Below are 19,251 nucleotides of genomic sequence, written 5' to 3'. Positions count from 1 at the left end.
GAAGAGCTAAAGGTGATACTTAGATACAGAGAAGGAGACACCAAGCTGTGGATGTTTTAGGTGGGGCAAGTCAAAATCCATTCCAAGTCACAGAATAACAAATTGTAACAATATCTGACTTGAAAGAATTTTTTTTTTAACATTATTTTGTTCAGGAACTTGTAGTAACCTGACATATCTTACAATACAGAAACTGAAGTACAAAGAGACCAATTAAGTAATCTTGAGACTATGCAACAAGCCAGGTGCAGTAAGAAAATTCAAATTAACACTCATCTCAAGCTTTAAATCAAGTGTCAGTTTGTTGTTTTTTATTTTAATTTATTGTAGGCACACTAGTTCAAGCTGGAGACATTTGTTCTCTTGCTAATGATATACATACAACTCCCACTTGCATCCCTTTGCTCCTTCCAATTAAAAACTTCTTCAGAATATTTCAGCTGGAAGGCTTATCTGGCATAGATTATTCACCGTATCATATGGATCCAGGTTCTTATGTCTGCAAGCTCTTTAGAGCAGCATTTTGTTCTTTGTTTAGCACATTCTGCAGTGTACGGTGCTAAATAAGCTTAGGGAGCTCTATTCACCGAGGCATGTTCGTGCACAGTGGCCTCAGCGTCGCCCCGTTCTTTGTTATTTCTGTCTAGGCAAAACGTTACTTCGATGCAATGAATAAAATCTAGGCCGTCTGAAAGTGGATACGTTTCTTAAGGAAATCTTCAGACTAAACACGCAGAAATTAGTGGATTTGAGAAGCACCGCAGGTGGGGACGTAGCATGTGTTTTATTACCTTGCTGCTCCCTAAGAACACAAAACGAGCGCCAGCTCTCTGCTCGTCCGCTCCGCACGACCGCCTTCCTTACCGCCCGCCTTTGACGCTTGCGGCTGGCGCGCACGCTGCGTATATTTAACGCCAACCGAGTAACAAAACATCAGCGCTGCCTTGACTTGTTAAATTCAACACAACTTGTTGAAGTTAATCATGTCATTGCTGTGTTACTCATTTGCGTTTCAGTCTTTTTGAAATAAACTTTTGAGATGTACAAAGATGTCGTATTATTCCTTGGAGAACTGTGGAACAGGCTCCCGCCATCTTCACAGGCCACGGTGCATGTAATATTTTATAAAAACAGTACAGCTGTGCAGGTCTCGGCTATTTCCTGTGAACTATTAAACTCTTTGGAGCAGAGGAGAAGAGAGGGGAGAAAAAAGGTGACCCTCCGTTCATCCCAAGAGCCCGGAGGATGGGAGAGGGGAGAGGTGCAGGGCTCCCCACTCCCCTGGGGAGCCTGGGCAGGCCTCTGGAGCAAACGGCCCGCGAGCAGGGCTTCGTCAGGTCGCGCTAAGGGGAATAACGCCACCCGCCGCGGTACCTCTCCTTCCAGCCGACTAGCAGGCAGCAACTTCACAAACGCCGTTGCAGCCAGCACCGTCCATCCCCAGGGCTTCTGCTCGCTAGCGCAGGAGGGGGCACGGCGAGCGGGCAGGCTGCCGGCCACGGTGCCGCCGCAATGCCTGGCCCTGCGGTTCATTTTCTGCACCAGTGCCAAGCATTTGGGCCTTGAAAGTCTTATTTCCTCCATGAGGAAGAAAAGCTTTCCTCTAAGAAAACACTGGGAATCTCTCTGGTTTTATTTAAATAAAGCTTTCTAATTATTATTGTTGTTAAGGGATTTGCGAAGGGGTAACTGGCCCTTCTCACTCTGTGTAGGATTTCCCTGAAGGAGAGGGAAATTTAACACAGTACATCTTACATCTTGTGAGACACTCATCCTACCGACTCACACACCTGACCCTGAACAAGGGCCGTTTAGATAAGACACCACAAGCTGATACAAGGACTGTGTAGCCAAGGGGTGGAAATAACCATACTCTCAGTTGACTGACACAGAAGACAACTTGTAATACCTACAGGATATGGCACACTTGAACCAAAACTATGAGTCCCCAGGATGAGTGGCAGATACTTAAACTGAACTCTTGATTTCTGAAGTTGCTATAGAAGTCAAGTAACTGGTTCAAAACACTGAAAAAGGCTTAAGCTCTTGGGCTATCGACAGACAGTTCTTTCACAGAGAGATCCATGAAAACCAGAGACAAGAGTATGCTGGTGGGTTTTGCACTGAGGGGAAAATATAATATCACAGAACAACTGGACCAGGCTTCAGCTTTCACCCGGACCACCACAATCTGTAGAAAAATCATCAGATCGTCCACGAGTCGTCATCAAACCTGTCTTTAAACAGCTTTAGCCAAAGGAACCATTTCAGATTTCTCGCCTGTTAACTGAATTGTAGTCACACTTGCTTCACTGTTCAGCTCTTAATTCCAGTTGATTCTAAATTAGTATAAACTGAAATAGCTTGGATATAGTCAACATCAATTTATATCATATAAGAACTTGGTCCACTGGTTTCCTTAAAATGATTTTTGATTTACTCTGAAGCTTACGGAGATGAAATCAGGGCTCGTCTCTTCTTTGCATTGAAGTTTCAAGCTGCAAGCTTAATTTTGAAAGGAAGCTGACAGAAAAGTTCTTCTGTAATACTTAGATTAGCGAGGCAGAAAGTATGCCAGTTAGCGTTAAACCTGACTGCACTCCCCTCCTTCTGCCTGTGTTATTCTACCATACCACTTAACCTACATCTTCAATAACCAAGACCTGGTTCAGGTTGCCTATTTTCCTCTCACAATTGCTTTTAGTGTTCCAAAATCACTTTAAAAGGGATTTTAAACATGAACACACACAGAGACACACACACACAATCTTTCCTGTAGGGATTGCTACTTTCCTAAAATTTTACATATTATTGTATTTGAATGAAAATAATAGCAAGTTCAAAGCCCCACTAGTGTGTCTAGGAGATTGTTTTAATAAGCATAACAAAAAACGATAAAAATAGTGACCAGACTCCAGTCTTAAAGGAAGAAAAACATATACGTTACAAACTGAAACAGTCAAAACACAGTAAACAAGGGTTTATAAATCCCTTATTTATTTTCAAGAAAACATATTTTTTTTCCTGATACTCTCAAAAATGGTACATCTCTATTTTGAAATTGGAAGCATGTATCCCCAAATTTCCATATATTGAGATATGTTCCAGAACACTTGTGTTAAGTTTTAACCTTAATATAAGGAAAAGCAACTTAATACTGGTTAAAATATTAAAGTAAGTTCTATTTCACACATATTAAAGAACTGAATTCCCATGAATATTTGTTTAAATTGTAATCCTGTAAGAACAAACATGATAAAAAACAAATCAGACAACTTGCCTATTTAGTCAGCTAACTATACTATTTAGGATCTTAGTGAAAGGTAAGCACCAGAAAGTACAAACTCTTTCCTTACTTTACAGGAGACTGTGTTATACCCTGCAGTGAGAGATCCAACTTCAGTTACCATCATTATCCAAGGTCAGAAAATTATTGAACACTATTAAAAGTTCACCCGAAGTATTTACCTCCATGACCTCCAGCAATCTTGAATTCCACTCGGTGACAATGTGCTTACTTATTGCCTCTTATCTGAGATGGGCCCCAAGCTAAATATATTCAGAAAAGTTTGGAGCCAAGGATTCGAGTCAACTCAGTTTTAATCCACAGGAGTTCTTTAATTTCAGAAACTGTCTTACTTTCTTCTCACAGGCATCTGTCCACAAAGCTCTAAGAACACACTTAACTAAAACCCCACGGAACAGCATCATTAACAGCAGCTGATTACACCTGCTGCCCCAGGACTGCAGGCCATCGCTGAAACAAACACTGGCGGCTACTTTGGCAGGAGGATTGCACGCATTTATGGTTGTTAATAATATCTGTAGCTCTGCAAGGGAAGTCCTACAGGTAGGAATTTCAAACGTACCTCACTGAGTTAAGTGTAACAATCACGTTAAAATCAGTCCACTGCTGCCGTGCTGACTTGGAGGGCACCCCACCACTGCCCTTCCTCTACAGCCTGCGTTGGGAGAAGCTTTCCACAGCAGAGCTGATCTGACAGCGTGTCTCCATGGAGGCGCTCAACTGTACTAACAGCATTCTCAGTGAAAAAGGCCTGAAACTAGAGCTGAAACCATCAGCAGAAGGCTACAGGCAAAAACATTACAAGGAGATTTTAATTATTCTGAAAAGGAAGCAGTATAAATTTAGAGTCAAAAGTTTAAGCAGATATATGTATGCTAGGATATGAAACTCACAGGCATAGAGGTAAGCTGTAGCAGTGTAATGAATCAAGCACATAACTGTGATTAGCATTAGTACTGTCTACAGCTCTGTATTAGATTATCTTGTTTACAAAAATATTTCTGTTTTTCTTTCTGTATTACATTATTAAAGGACAGGGCATTACGAATACACCAAGACTATCTTGAATTCAGGCTCAGTGAGATAGAAGTCCCCTTGACAGAAGACTGCACCTTCACAGAGACCCGGCAGCAAAGGGTGCCACCCGTGTTCCACTTCCCTTTCCACTGGCCTAAAATTGGTCCTGACCTGCAGTACTGATGTGTGGGGCACAGTGTCTTTGGCCCCAGTGGCAGCAACACTATACAATCAGTAAAGGGCAGATAATACAGGCAGACACAGGATCCCTCATAGAAAGACCTGATGTGACATACATGATGGGCCAACGCGATATACAGGATGCCTTTACTCAGCCTGCCCTTAAAGTGATGCGAGATCCAGGAATCCTGTAACTGACCTTCTGCTATGTCCATCTTCAGTGGGCAGCAGAGCCAGAGGGCATACAGACGGACAGCATCTCATCAGCCTTGTCCCATCACACTGCTCCCAGCAGGATGTGGCAGTCACTCTGAGTAGTGCGCTTTACAAGAAAGCACCTATGCTCTCTGCTTTATACAAATGGAAAAACACTGAATAGGTATTTACCATTTGGAAGGAAGGCATTCTTTAAAGTGTTCTCAAAAGAAGAATATTATCCATGTGTCTCTGCTGAAGAAGGAACTTTAAGCTATGAAGAACATTGTGAAAAAATTTTAAATGTAGTTACTGTAAGTCTTTAATTAGTTCTGACTTCTCAGGAAGTTTAGCGTTTGTACTATCCCTCTATTAATAAAATTTTTAAAAATATCTCAGTCAATTCTGGAATACTTAAAGGATTTATTTTTTAATTAATTTTAACATACAAATGAATTAATATAATTGTTCATTTCAGAAAGTTAATTCTGTACTTAAAAGAGGAGATGCTGTAATTTTGGTGTCACAAATTATTCTTTGCAGATAATAAAGTAGTTGAATTCCTGTTTTAATTGTCAAACCCATTTAAGTAAAGTTTTGGCAGATGAAGAATACTTTAATCTGTGCATAATTATGAATCATTACCTTGGCATAGCAGATAAGGCTCGCATTTCTACAGCTAGCAACATTCTGTTAAACACATCTTTTAAGTCAATGTAATTTCTGTGGAGGTGAAGACTTAAAAACTATTTCAAAGGAACTGGTGATTTATAGCGTCTGGAAGTGTTGGGTGTCCAATTTTAGACTGCTTAATAAAACTCATGTTTCAAGATTTTCATTGTTTCTATAAATAAGGTATCCAAAATTAGGTAGCCCAAAGCTATATACCTGAAGTTACTAATTGACTGAGAATCAGCAGAAATAAGCAATTAAAAATCAAAAAACTTTGCTTAGCTGCTAAACAGTAGTCATAATGTTGATGAATACAAAACATTTTGTCAATTTTGGATCACATAGCCTCCTTCTGAGGAAATTTCACAGGTCACTTCATTAATTTAAAATGAAACACAGTTTCTGCACAAGAAGGAAACAGCAACTAAACTACACCAATGGCATCAAGACTTTCTCAAGAAAAGTACACGAAGGAAAGTTGCAAGGCAACCTCTTGGATGATGTATGTTATACTCATAAAATCTACTCATAGGGCATACAAATACTGGGATAAGCCAAGACACAGCTATACAGAGAAGAAAGCAAAATTTGACCTTTATAGGTTTAAACAAATGCCACATTCACAAAGAATTCAGCGCCTAGCTCTTCGGACAGGTGTGATATGCCGGTTTCTGGGCACATTTAACTGTATGTCCTCTAGCTGCTGAGTTCTGCACAACCACGTAGCAGCCAGTCCGGGAGGCCCGCGAGCTGCCTACTGCCATAATTCAGCTTGTGCTGTTATCCAGACATAAATCAAACCCTCTGCATCCTGCTGAGACAGCAAGAGCTGAGCTCTGCTGAATTCCTACCCTGATAAAAAAAAGGGGGGGGGCCTTGACAATGTAGTTGATGTGGTACTCAAAGAAAAGCTTGAAGTCACAGATGAAACCATGATTACAAGGTGGTTGGAAAGTAAATAACAATCCCATCAAAAAGAACCATAAATGGACGGGGTTAGGAGGAACCCGCTACTTAGCCCCTGACAGCTAGTGTGATTCAGCGCCAGAAGACAAGCCAATTTATGAAGACAAAAGATGAAAGGAAAGTCCTATCCAGCCTTCAGTAACAACAAGAGAATCAGATACTAGTCAAATAACTAAAACTGAGGCAAAATAGCTGTGGAAAAAATACAGGATTTTTAGCTTGATTCTCATCTAATTCACACAGATGTAAGTCAGGAACTAGTCCACTGAAGTCACTGGCGTTTAATAGATGCAACAGATACAAGATTAAAATCAGAAGTAAATGTTTGCTGTATCAGATACTGTCATCATAACCTATACAGAGTACGTATTTCATGTCTGAGAGATCCTTCTAGCTGATCGGTCCCACTGAAGTTTCTGCTTAGTAGAGTAAGGCAATAATTAGACTGGATACAGATAAAAGAATCATCATGTGTATCTTCAGTAAAGCTGGAATTTTCTATCTAAATACTTCAGAGGAGACAGTGCAGTGTCTGCAAGAAAAATCAGAATTTTTGAAGGAAAATGCCTTTGGGATAACAGAAAGAAAAGGTTTAATTTCTGGGAAAAATTCCATGAATTTAAACACACACACACACCCTTCCTTCCTTCAAACGAGTCAGAAGGTTTTTGTTTGTATTTTCATGCATGGTGTCTTTAGGGTCACAAGGAGCATCCTCATTTACCTGCTGTGTACCCTACATGAGCCTGTGCCCTCCTTGCCACGGAGGGAGCCTGGTTTCCTTCTGGAGGGACCACTTCGGTGGGCAGAAATTGCACCTGGAGCTCTGTACGCAGCCCAGGCTAGCTGGGCAGCATGGGAACATGCAGCACATAAATTACAACTCTCTGAGGGCATTGCAGCAAAAATGGGAAGTGAAAAAAAAAAATAAATTCAGCTTAAGACGACATATTTTCAACATTTTTAGATTTTTGGTTGAAAATAAAGCATTAAAATAATGAACAAAATTTCCAGATTGGAAATAGCTGCTCTGACCAGACCAAATGCTCACTGCTCATAGGAATCTGTATCACACCTGGGGGAGTCACTTAATTAAAGTGTCAACCTTTCAGTAAACATCTTTGATAAGCATATATGTTTTAACCTAGTTACAAAACAATACAAATAAAATAATTTTCATTAAGAGCTAAACCTTGCTCATTTCGACTGAGACTGCTATTTGCGTGCTATAAAACCTTGAAAGAAGCTGGGAATTAATTCTTACTTCGGTAACACTTTGTTTCAACACCCTATACACTCAACAACACTGGAGGGGAACGGAGATCGGTAGGATCTGTGGGGATCCACATACTGTACACGTGCATCTCCAAAGACGCATAGGAGCTTTATGAACAGTTATACGTTGGGTTTAGATTCTGTGACAGAAACCACTACCCCGAAACATGATCACATTGTGAGTTGTCTTTGCCAAAACTCAGGAAAAAGGAAAACGTATTGGGTGCCTAGAAACAGTAGGGTTAATTTTTCCCCTCAGACCTACTAGAGATTTTCACTGTAATGAGAAACTCCACGGTGTTATTAGAGTGAAAACATGTTTTCTAGAAATGAACTGGGAAACCATTTCCCAGCCAAAACGACTTGGAGCTGCTTTGTACATTAGAAAAAACACCCGCTGCCATCATAAAACTCCCTAGATTTACACCGTTAAGTACCTATAATGCCAGATGTTGATGCCCAGTTATTTTAAATGCTTCACAATGATCCTAGTTCACTTCCTATCCGGGTCAAACGAGGCTCTAAAAGCAAAAGCAGGTAGGTGAGCTCTGGGGGGCAAGAACGGAAATAACTAAAGGCATATTGCTAGCTAAGCTATCCGGAGCAGTTAGAATTCGACAAGCACTTACAGGTATGATACCTAGAAAAGAAAACTGCCTGGCAGGAGACAAGCGCCCCGCGAGCATCCCTGCCTCCCGGCTGCTAACGATACACACGTCCGGCTGCCACCGCGCGCTTTCGCACAGCGTTGTTGACAATGTAAAGCAAAATGTTTTCCATCTGAAAAACGTAGTCAGCTCTTTGGCAGGTTGGTTTTTAACCAGAAACCGCTTATCCCGTAACACACATAACATACGGCAAAACATACAGTGATTTAACAGAATTTTCAGTAGGAAACGCTATACTTCAAGGTTGAAATTGAAAACTCCAGGGGCAAAACAGTGTATGTCGTCTATTTTAACAAACATCAAAATAATAACAACAGAATTCAATGAGCACGGCCAATGTGTGCGTATGTGTGTGCGGGCGCATGTGTGCATGCACATGTGTGTGTAATAAAAGCCAGGATTTTCCAGCTGGGACTAAAACGAACACCAAAATCTCATAATCTTCCGCACAGGATAGAAATGTTGGTTTGCAGATAGGTCCAGATTTGACTCAAGGCTCTCCTACATCCATTGAACAGAATAAACACAACTCGAGACCACAGGGGAAGCTTTTTCTTATCAACCATAGCTGTTCATAAAAAGTAATCTACCTGGATATACCTACACATATTTTTCCAATATATTTTTTACCTTTGTACATTTATGCTCACACAAGTTCAAGAGAGAAAAATACGCTCTTCTAGGATGTAACAGGAATCCAAACAGGGCACTTGAAAGGACACCACTACCGAACTAGCAGGGGTGGATTCACTTTGCCACTTGGTCTTGCAAGACAGGGAATTATACCAGAACTGCAACACAACCTAGAACATAATTTGTCTCTTTTCCTCCCACTGTTGTATTCAGGCAGAATTAGACATCTGCAAGAGGCTGAGAGCTGTCCTTCTCCGGGTGTGCGTGGCTGAAGGCATGAAGCATTTTAAAGGTTTGTCAATAAAATCTATGTTTAGTCAACCCCAATGCCTCAGATCTCTTATTAGAGAGAGCCTTCTGCTCTTAACACCTGGGCAGGCAAAGCCCCCAGCCACACTGCTGCATGCGGATAAGGGCCCCCACCACATCCCTCTCCCTTGGTAGCTGTCGATCTGTAGCCGGTCCAAGGCTCACAGGCGCTCTGCCCGCGTGCAGCCCGCGCCTGGGCAGCCCCAGCAGCACACGGGACACGCGGGAGCGGAGCGGGCAGGACACGGCTGTCCCCAGGCGGCAGGCCTCTAAAGCTACTGCCGTGGGCCCCAGAGCCAAGGCTGCCCGACGCTGGCTGCAAACCACCAGAACTCCTCAGAGTCACGACGCTCCCTCCAAAATAACGATCAATAATCAGTCAAATAACTCCACGGTGAGGTTTCCTGGAGAAGCCACCCTTCATACGTGTCCAGCTGAACGACATAGGAAAAAACTTGTAAAAATCAATTCTTAGCACAAGGTTGTCTCTGCTGTAAGGAGACGAACCTATGAGCAGTTTCGCCTAAGCACTGCTACGTGCAGTTGTGAATTATCACAGACTTCACATGGCTCAGTCTTCGGAATTTTTTGATTTGAGCATTTGACAACCATTTCCTTCTGTTGTACCACAGCTTTGTATTGTATCAGCCAACGTCTCCTTTCTGAATCTCTCTCAAAAAACATACAGACATTCCTCTTGCTTTCTCCTTCATTTTTAGTTCTTCCTCTTCAGTCAAATCAATTTTGTTAAAAGCTTTTTAATTTTTTTCTATTTTTTCAGTATTTTCATGTTGAAAGTCTGACAGGAAATTTGCTGAGATTTATTTTAGCAACAGGCACTGATACTTTCTGCTTCTTTTAAAAGATGAAAAATACCATTGCTCTTCATTTTCTCAGTCCATCTGCCAGCTCATTTGTAGTTACTAGGAAAATCATCTTTTCTGTTGTCCATATTACTTTTTCATTTTTCCTACACTTTTGCATCGAGTTCTGCTGTGACAACAAGGGCTGATCAGCTACAGGAAATTTCTCTCAGAGCTCTCACTTCAACCTTCGAGTCTCAGCTTTGCAGCTGGAGGCTGATGTGCTGACGACAGGAGAGCGCAAAAGCCAGCGGTTTGTCAAGCGCGCTCTCCGGGGATTCGTGCTCTCGCTCAGCTGTCACTGTGCCGCCACCTGTATGTACTGATGTAACTTGTGACATGCAGCAACAACTGGTAAATAATTCCTTGCGCTGAGCGCACTTTTGCCTCGGATGGTGCCAGGGCTTTTGATCAATAAACCATCGAGGCGTCCTGCAGCAGAAATACTGTTCCAACCATTGCTCAGGAACCATACGCTTCACACACTACTGCCTTGTTTTCAAAGCAATATATGAGCTCATTATTTTTATTCTTCTGCCCTCTTCAAGCAATGTTTTCTGTAACTTGCCATGCGAGTACTGCTCACTGTTTTGACTTTTCCAGTTCTTGAAGAGGCTCGCTGGTTTCTGGTATAAACTAGCTTCAATCTGAGTAAGCAGGTCACTCCCGGCCTCACTCCAAGCAAGGACTGTGGTTCTTCAGGGAGCTGGTGCCTAGTGGAGCCATTCCTTCCGTGCGGCCTGACACCTCCTTCTTCCAAGATAATTCCTGGGGTCCGCAGACTCCATTCAAACTCGCACCGCTGCATCTTCTGAGTGATGGTGAGGTTTTGAGTTGGATTCTGCTACGCTGCTCCAGAGCCCAAGAATGCCATTCACAACAGCCGACCACCACCAAGATCTGCAGTGCTTTAATCACTTCTTTACTTCTGCAAATGAAATCCAAAACAGACCTATCTACCACTAGTACACCAAAGTGTTATCTTCCATCTCATTTGGTAATTCAATACTGATTAACCTATGTTGTCGTTATCCAAGCTGATGCAGACTCTGCTTCCGTTATCCTAGCTGTACGGGTGTACTCATAAAGTATGTCCTAAAGCACATGCAGATCACAAGGTTTCCCGTATTACTGCTTTGCTAGTATCACTAAAGCCCAAGGAGTCTTTTCCCACCAGTAGTTTCTTCTTTCTCCTCACTGTCACCAGCTTCTGTTGTGAATTGATGCACTCAGATGGTTCTTCTTGTGTTTCTGCTAGAGTTGCTCTTCTCATTTATGCTTTATTATAAATGCAGGTGCAGACAAGTATAGGCTATTGGCAATATATTTATAGATAGATCAGTTTTTGTAAAGGCCTGGTACACATCCAGTGCCTTTAAACACACCAGACAAACTGTTCTTACTCTGTTCTGCTCTAAGATGTTTCTTATGATTTCTGCCCACTTTGGGATTTACTTTTTCTAATATGTTTCAAGCAAATTACAGGGCTGAGCACTATGTAGACAGCTGTCAGCACTTCAGTTTATGCCCACCTTTAACGTCGCTTTTCCTCAGTCTGTGAAGTGGACGTCCTTACTGTCAGATTTGCAGAATGGCACAGGCATCACTAACGCTGGCACAAGTACTGTTTTAGTATTGTTTCAGTAATTTTGTTTACCTACTCCTTTTGTTAATTCTCTATTTTAGATTTTTCCCTACGGATCTGTAAACATTGACCTATTAAGCTAGTAACATCACACGTACTTCCTTGCTGTTATCTTCCACACTTCGCCTTGCACACCAAAACACCACCATTGTTGCCTTTCTTAAACTGTTCTCCTTGCATACTCTCCAGCTGCACGCACTGCATGTCATGGATATTTTAGCTTGCCTCCACAGCACACTGGGAGGCCTGTTTGACTGAGACTCGCCGTCTGCATGTTTCCTCTAGTGCTGCCCTGGGCTTCTGCAGTGCATGATACGCCCTCGGTACATACTTCTCTTCTGATGTCGTATCCAAATGGAACCGAATAAAATTTTGAATTGTAAACTCACACACACACACTCACACACAAAATACAGGCTTTGAGAGAACTGAAAACATTTGGAGATTCGTATCAAATTCAGCAGCAGTTCTAGGTGCAAAAAACTGAAGTAGGAAGCAAATACTAAAACATCGGCCAGCATTTGACTAGTCAGTATTTTTAATGACACCTTTCATTTAAAAATGCTAAAATACGTTGCTTGATATATGTTTATAGTGATATTAGACACTCTGTGAATGTCAGGGTCAACTAGCAAAAAGACAAGGCTATTCCTTTCACTGGATTTAATTCCCACACAGGCAGAGCCCCCCTCCCAGACTGCTGGCACAGCACTCTTCAGAGCTTGCCCAGAATGATGCTTTCTCGGTGGCACCTTTCATCTGAAGATACCAAAGCAACCCACAGACACATGCTAATAAAGAGACTGCTCTCAGCATACACTGTAGGTATCAAATTATTATAATGTCCAGATTATTGATGAGAAAACCAAGCTAGAAATTTATTAAAGGTCACAGATTTTGGATTTAAACCCAAAACACCTGGCTCCTAGCCCTGTGCCTTAATCACCGAGAGCCTATCATTATTCTCAGCAAAGGTCTCTGATTCAGCTAAGCGTTTCTGCACATGACACTAATGTAACCCGAGGCAGGCTCGAGGTAGGTATTACTCCCATAACCATGTACAATTCATTATATTACACTGCTGCCCTTATTATAACGGAGCGGTGTCATTAAAGCTAATCCTACAGGGACTCACAGGAGCGTGTGACCAGAATGAAAGAGGCAGGGCACAGTTCACGAGCCACCAAAGCAGCACTTCACTGCAGCTTACATTTAAAAGTAAAAGCCTCATTTTAAATAAAACAAAAACTTTTACTTTGATAAATGCTGGCTGCTTCAAAAAGATACTCTGTTCTCACATCTCCCCAGCTAAATGCCACCGCAGTTGTAAGGGCCAACCACGTGTGCAGTCAGGCTGGGAATTATCCACACAAACAGCGAGCACAGCTTGAAACACTGACCTTTCCCTGATCAAAAGGGGCTTGGAGGCAACCGGACAGTTTGGATCAGGCAAAGGATAGGGCTTTCATTATTTTTCAAAGAGCGCCGCAGTGAATAGAGTTGCCAGCGTGGCCCTGGTGGCAGGGAGATGTTCTAACACCCTCCCCAACCCACAGAAGTTACTTAGAAGATTGGCTTTGGGTCTGTTTGGGTTTTTTCTTATTGTTGTTTTTCATTTTATTGAACAACTGCTTTAAGGAAAGCTTCAAATACAAACAAACCTTTCATTAGCTTTTTTAATACCATTCCCTGTCCAAGCCCTACATGCCAAATAATAAACTCTATTACCAAAGAAATCCTGTCACATCAAAAATGTCTTTATTGTAGCAGTACTAAGTGTTCTAAGCAGGAACTAAGTGTTTTAATTTTATTAAAATCAAATTTTTAAATAACATTAAATGTATTTTTCTGTGTTTTCAATATTCATTTTCTTGTTTTATTTTAGCCTAAAGTAAAAAGAGAACGCAGAAAAATCAGTTTCTACCTTGCTTTTTACCTATAGCTTCATCCACTAGTTCTTCTTGACTACACATGCTCAAGTGAAGGATTTAATATGGAAATACTATTAATGAACATTTTAAAAATCATGAAAAATTCATACTATTTCACTTTGTAAGGTTGTTCTTTTCAATAAAATCTAAAAGATTTAAGCTACACCATGTGGCAAAATGTTCTTCAAAAAGGCCTGTTTCTTTTTCATTAACCATGTATCACGTCCTAGACAGAACACAATTTTACACAGAGGTAGGTGACATCTAGGCAACATATTGCAAATAAATATATTCTATCAAGATTATCAATTTTGCACTTTTTTTTAACTTGAAATAGAAGTATTTCAGCAATGATAGCAATGGCTTTAACCTCCATACATAGACATAGCAATCCAGAAGGACAGAAGGACATCTTGTTCTCTGTGTCATCTATCTATTCATCTTATAACCAACCCACACAGAAGACAAGAGATTTTTACTAATGTAATAATATGTGATGTGACATATTATTTATGTTATTTAGAAGACAAAAAGAAATAGCAGTTTTTAGTCTTCCTACCTCAAAATCAATTTGATTTTGAGAATTATGGTTCATGCTTGTAATTAATATACAGAGAAAAGCTTTATAAAATCAAAACAAACTAGCCATAAGCATTAATCACAGAGGAAAAAACAAGGTATTATAAAATTATTTTAAAAGTACAGAAAGTATATCCTTCATGTATGGTGTGTTCTATTTTTCAAACATCAGGCAGAAATGACAAGGATATTACATTCGATAATTGATCCCACAGGGATACCTATAAGAATTGTTATGAGCTTAATATTTCATAATTGTTTCACCTGAATATAAAGCTATAAAACATTCTTGTCACTGCAGGCGTGACTGCCTTGTCTACACATGAAAATGAGCTCTTTGGTGTATAAAAATTCTCCAAGCTGTTGCCAATATTGAAATCCTACAGAGCAATAACAGACATTGGCCATGCCAAAGGTTTTTGGAATAACAGCTATGATCTTATAACTAAAAGCTCACAGGGATCTAATTCCACTGAGGCTAACAGAAAGACTCCCCTTTGGTTTGAATTATGGAGTTGAACCGATTCCTTTGTTGGATTATCTGACATTTAAGAAAGGTAAGAATCTGAATCTTGTTAAACTATTGACTTCTAGTAACGTATTGATTAAAATATCCATTAAACTTGTGATCACTCATTAAAAAAATGTCCTATGAAGTTTATTCTATGAACATGTTTGTATATTTGTATTAAATAAATAATTTAAAAAAACTTTAAAAAGGTTTATCTGCCCTCATTCTAAAGCTTATTTCCCAAGGCACACCAGTTGGAAAGGGGTAGAGTAGGATATGAAACAACACTGGACTCTTTTCCTTTATCTGAGGTATTCAAAAAGCAGCGACTGTGATTGTGTTTTACGGAACATTGTTTTATGTCTATGTAATTGCTTACTGGCATGTTGTTTGAAGGATCTTGTTTCCAAATTTGGTCCACATCACTTGAAGCCTGAAATTCATTGTTTAATGGGATAAGCCTGAATACAACAAATTCTGATGAAATTCATATTCATATTTTGAAGATCCAGAGAGATATCCTGAGGAGTTTAAAGCTCTCTCTTGTTTTAGAAACATCTCTTTCTTCTTCTCCCTCTTCCCTCAAATTGCATCATAGCCTATATATTCAGAGTCCAAGAGATAAGGGAGGCAGAGGGAATTTTTTGGTTTTAAATATCACTAAGCAATACTTGTAGACTAAATCATGGAAAACACATTCCACAGGACGATTACAATCTGAAGCAGATGGGAAAACTAGCATAGCCAGGCTGTGTTAGGAATGTTATCATAAACCCCTATTTGTATCTCATGGAGCAGAGAAAAATAATTGAAACGTTTCCTTTAAACACAGAAAAATCAGAGTTCTTTCTGAGATACAACAATGCTGGAAGGCTCCACCAAACAAGGAGAAACTGTTGTTTTAAAGGAAATCAGAGCCAGCTTTAAGTTTCCAGTTCTGAATGCCTAAGAGGTTAATACAATGCCTGTGGGAAGAGTCAGGAGTAGAAAGGAAAGTGGAAAGTAAGGACCTCAGTGGGCCTTGGATTGTGGTAAAACAGTACTCAGGTGCAGTCTGGCAACAGAGAGGATAAAAGGGAGAGACATATGATAAGAAGGCATCAATTAAGAGGTTACTGCCAGCGGTAAGGTAGAATAGGGATTTGGAGAAAATGAGAGGAACACCAAGTAGTCCGTTTTGCCTAGGTGCATTTCACAGAGTCACAGGACATCCAGTGTGATTTACTTACAGACAGCTGAAGGCACTTGACTCTCAGAACATCTCTCCCAATTTGTTAGGAAATAACAGCTGGCAGTTAACAACAAGCAGGGCTCATATGTTGCTAATTAAATTTGTGGATGATTCTCTTTTAATCAAGTTACACACATTCTATTCAATATAAAGTTTCAATAGACACAAAACTGTAATATACTGCTACTGAAAATGCATATAGGCACTGAAAAGCTACACAGGCACCAACCACCTGCCAGTGCTACACATAGTAGAAACTACTGTAAGTAACTGGACAAGTCAGCCTGACTGTACAATGAGTTTTTACGTTCAAGATATATTGCGGAAGACTACCCCTTTCAGCTTTCCCTCACATACACTTCCTTCAACACCTTAGCACCAACAGGGGCTAATCAGAGACAGATCCACAGCTGGCAGAAAGTCATTGACCTCCAGCTAGTGCTGGAAGGTCTCTGCTCTTCACTGTGGCATAGTCTCTCACCCTACTTACCACTTGCTGAGGAGCAGGGAGGAAGCATCACCTTTTCAAAGAGCCAGAGTTTCTGTTTTTCCTCTAATTAAGACCTTATCAGCATTTTAGTGTGCAAGTAACACTGATTATTAGAAAAAACACTCTTAGTTGTGTTACATACACAATAATCCCTGTGATATTGGCATCTCTATGCCCGCTTTACTGCTGAGAAAGCCTAAGAATTAAGTATGGTACATTGATTTGGCTATAAATTAAGCTCAAGCCAGTAGTAGATGTGGTTGGAACACAGAAATACTTAGTTCCTTGTTCCCAGCCACCACAGCAGCCCATCTGGCCACCCCAGGGAGAAAAAAAAAATGTATCTCAATGCGTTAAGTAAAGGCTGAATCTAGCCCACTACATAAATGAAATACCTAGGGAAAAACAGCACTCTTCCCCATACTAAGCCACACTTTGTGCGAAGTGCACAACTGCTTTGTGAGTTCAGCATTTCCCTAAGCTTTCAGTACTCATGTTTCCATGTGTGTTTTTATTTTTACCATGTAAATATTGATAGTTGGTGGCCAGCTTGTTTGGAAACCAGCAGTGCATTTCAACTGCAGGATTTACGCCGGAGCCTGTTCCACTGCGGTTGCATGCCTCGAACCAACAACAGAGCTCAGCCCTGCGGATAAGCATGAACATGCAATACCTGGGCGATTTGGTTTGGCTCAGAACACAGTAGATAAAATCGTGAGTTCACAGTAAGTCCACCTTCTCTGCCCACAAGCTACAAGACAGCAGGAGTATTTGTAATGGTGTTGTCGGCATCCCCTGCCCTGCAAGCTGAGAAGGCAGATTTTGATGCAGGCTGACCGACCTACCTCTCTATCAGCACACTGAGCTATGGGGTCTGAAAAGGAGGGAGCTTAGACTGCTCCACAATAGGGTGCTGAAGACCAGTTCCAAGCCTAAGGGAAGGTTGGGTCTCTCACTGGCTTTACTTTTCAAAATAAAGGGCTATAATTCATTGTAAGAAACAGCTGTTTCAAAGCTACGGAAAAGGAAAGGTTCCCTTTTTAAATGTCCTCTGCATACCTCTTCACTAGCAGGCACCACCTGAGTATAGACCTAGTAGCTCAGGCCTGAGAGAGGACAGCACAGACCTCCGTGCCTGGAGAACAGTGAATGGCACAGGGCAGGCAAAGGAAGAGATGGAGAAGGGAAGGATTGCCCTGCTGAGCCTGCTAGAGAGCACGGCAGGTGAAGGAAGGGCATCAGAGAACAGGCAGGAACCTGCTCACGTCATATTCAGTGTTTCTAGCATGTTTGTGTACTTTCTGCTTTGAAAAGAAACAGGTGTAGCATAAGGCAGAGGAAATCAGAGTTGTGATAATGTGTGAAATTCAGGGCAGACCAACTATGCTAAACATGCCTGAAACGAGTGGGCACCACAACTCAGGGCAACAGCTTACGGCTTTGGGATACAGAAGTCAAACCAAAGACAGACAGACAGTTGGGACAAGAGAATTTCTATTTTCTAGGAGATCTCTATAGTCCTCTGGGTATGGTTTTTCTACAGTGGAGGTGATCTCCAAGACCAGCAAGCTGAGGTGGCAAGTGGGGTAGGAGGAGGTGCCTGGAACGGAGTGCGGGCAGCTCACGCAGTGGGTGCGCTGGTGCCAGCATGGATGTGGCCGAGCTGGTTCTGACACGTTAGCAGACCTTACAGGAGATGAGAAGCTTCTCATCAAGACATCAGGTTTGAGAACTTCAAATGACTATTGTTACAGTCTGTTCTCCCGTTACCTCTCTGCTGTCCTCTTCTCCCTTTACTAAAGTACTGTTTGGTGAATATTTCAACTCATTATTTGAGAGTGACAAAGCGCAGTTCACTGAGCAAAGTTTAATTTAATACTTTGTGACTTTTGGATGAAGAGACAAACTGGTGTTTTTTAGTGACTGCTAAAAATTGAACTCTGCCCTCTGCCCTTGCAGCTGCCGACGCCAAATCCACCTGCTCCCAGCATTTCCAAGCACCACTCTCCGCAATATGAGCATTAAAAAAACACCAAAAGAGGCAGCTGTATTACCAAAACCCAGGAACTTCTTCCTCAGAAGACAACCTCTACAGAAATCAAAGAAATGGAAATGGGTTTCACTGGCTCTCTCAGCTTTGCTTGTTTCAGTATTTGTTCCATTAGTAGCCACACGAGCATGCTGAGTACATGACGTTGTCATGTTTATCATTTTATACAAATGTCCAATATCCGTGAGCATTTTCCAATCATGTATCCACAGTACAGCTATAAAAAATTCCTTGTTATTCTCAGTCATCGTTTGAAAATCATTAACTAAAAATAAATCTAGAGTATAAACCCAATAAATTCAAATCCTATACACAGAAAAAAACAATTACTTTATGGTATGTGCCATTTATATTTCTCTTTCAGATGATAATACAGTAGTTTATACATTCACCACAGTGGATCAATAAATTTTCCATAGTATCCTCAATAGTAAAACCAGCATTTCTGATTAGATGACCCAATTACTCACTATTCTCAAGCGCTAAGTATAACGCAATAGTGAGTGATCCTGCAGATGCTTAGGTTAAAATTTAATTACAAATTTGGTACTTTTGTCTTAATTCTCACCTTGTGTAAATCCACTAAATCCAGCGACATGCTTCCATAAGATAACATGTTTCTGTTTAGGATGTACTACAATTCCTCCAGCAATTTGGCTTTGTGGAATCTTAAAAATCACAAAAGGCTGTGATATTGTGATTACTAGATAAACAATTACAAAGCCACAC

The 19,251-nt window shown here is 41.0% G+C and overlaps 1 protein-coding gene across 1 annotated transcript in view; it reads right to left on the bottom strand.

Annotated features, from left to right (window-relative positions):
- The window catches only part of NCKAP5 (NCK associated protein 5), a 349,664-nt gene that overhangs the window by 330,268 nt on the left and 145 nt on the right, over window positions 1-19,251 (bottom strand). The gene's annotated exons all lie outside the window — the stretch shown is intronic.

This window comes from Rhea pennata, chromosome 6, assembly GCF_028389875.1.
Source record: "Rhea pennata isolate bPtePen1 chromosome 6, bPtePen1.pri, whole genome shotgun sequence".
In the NCBI taxonomy this organism is placed as follows: domain Eukaryota; kingdom Metazoa; phylum Chordata; class Aves; order Rheiformes; family Rheidae; genus Rhea; species Rhea pennata.
Note: the sequence above shows the minus strand (reverse complement) of the source record. Positions and strands in the feature narration are given on the sequence as shown.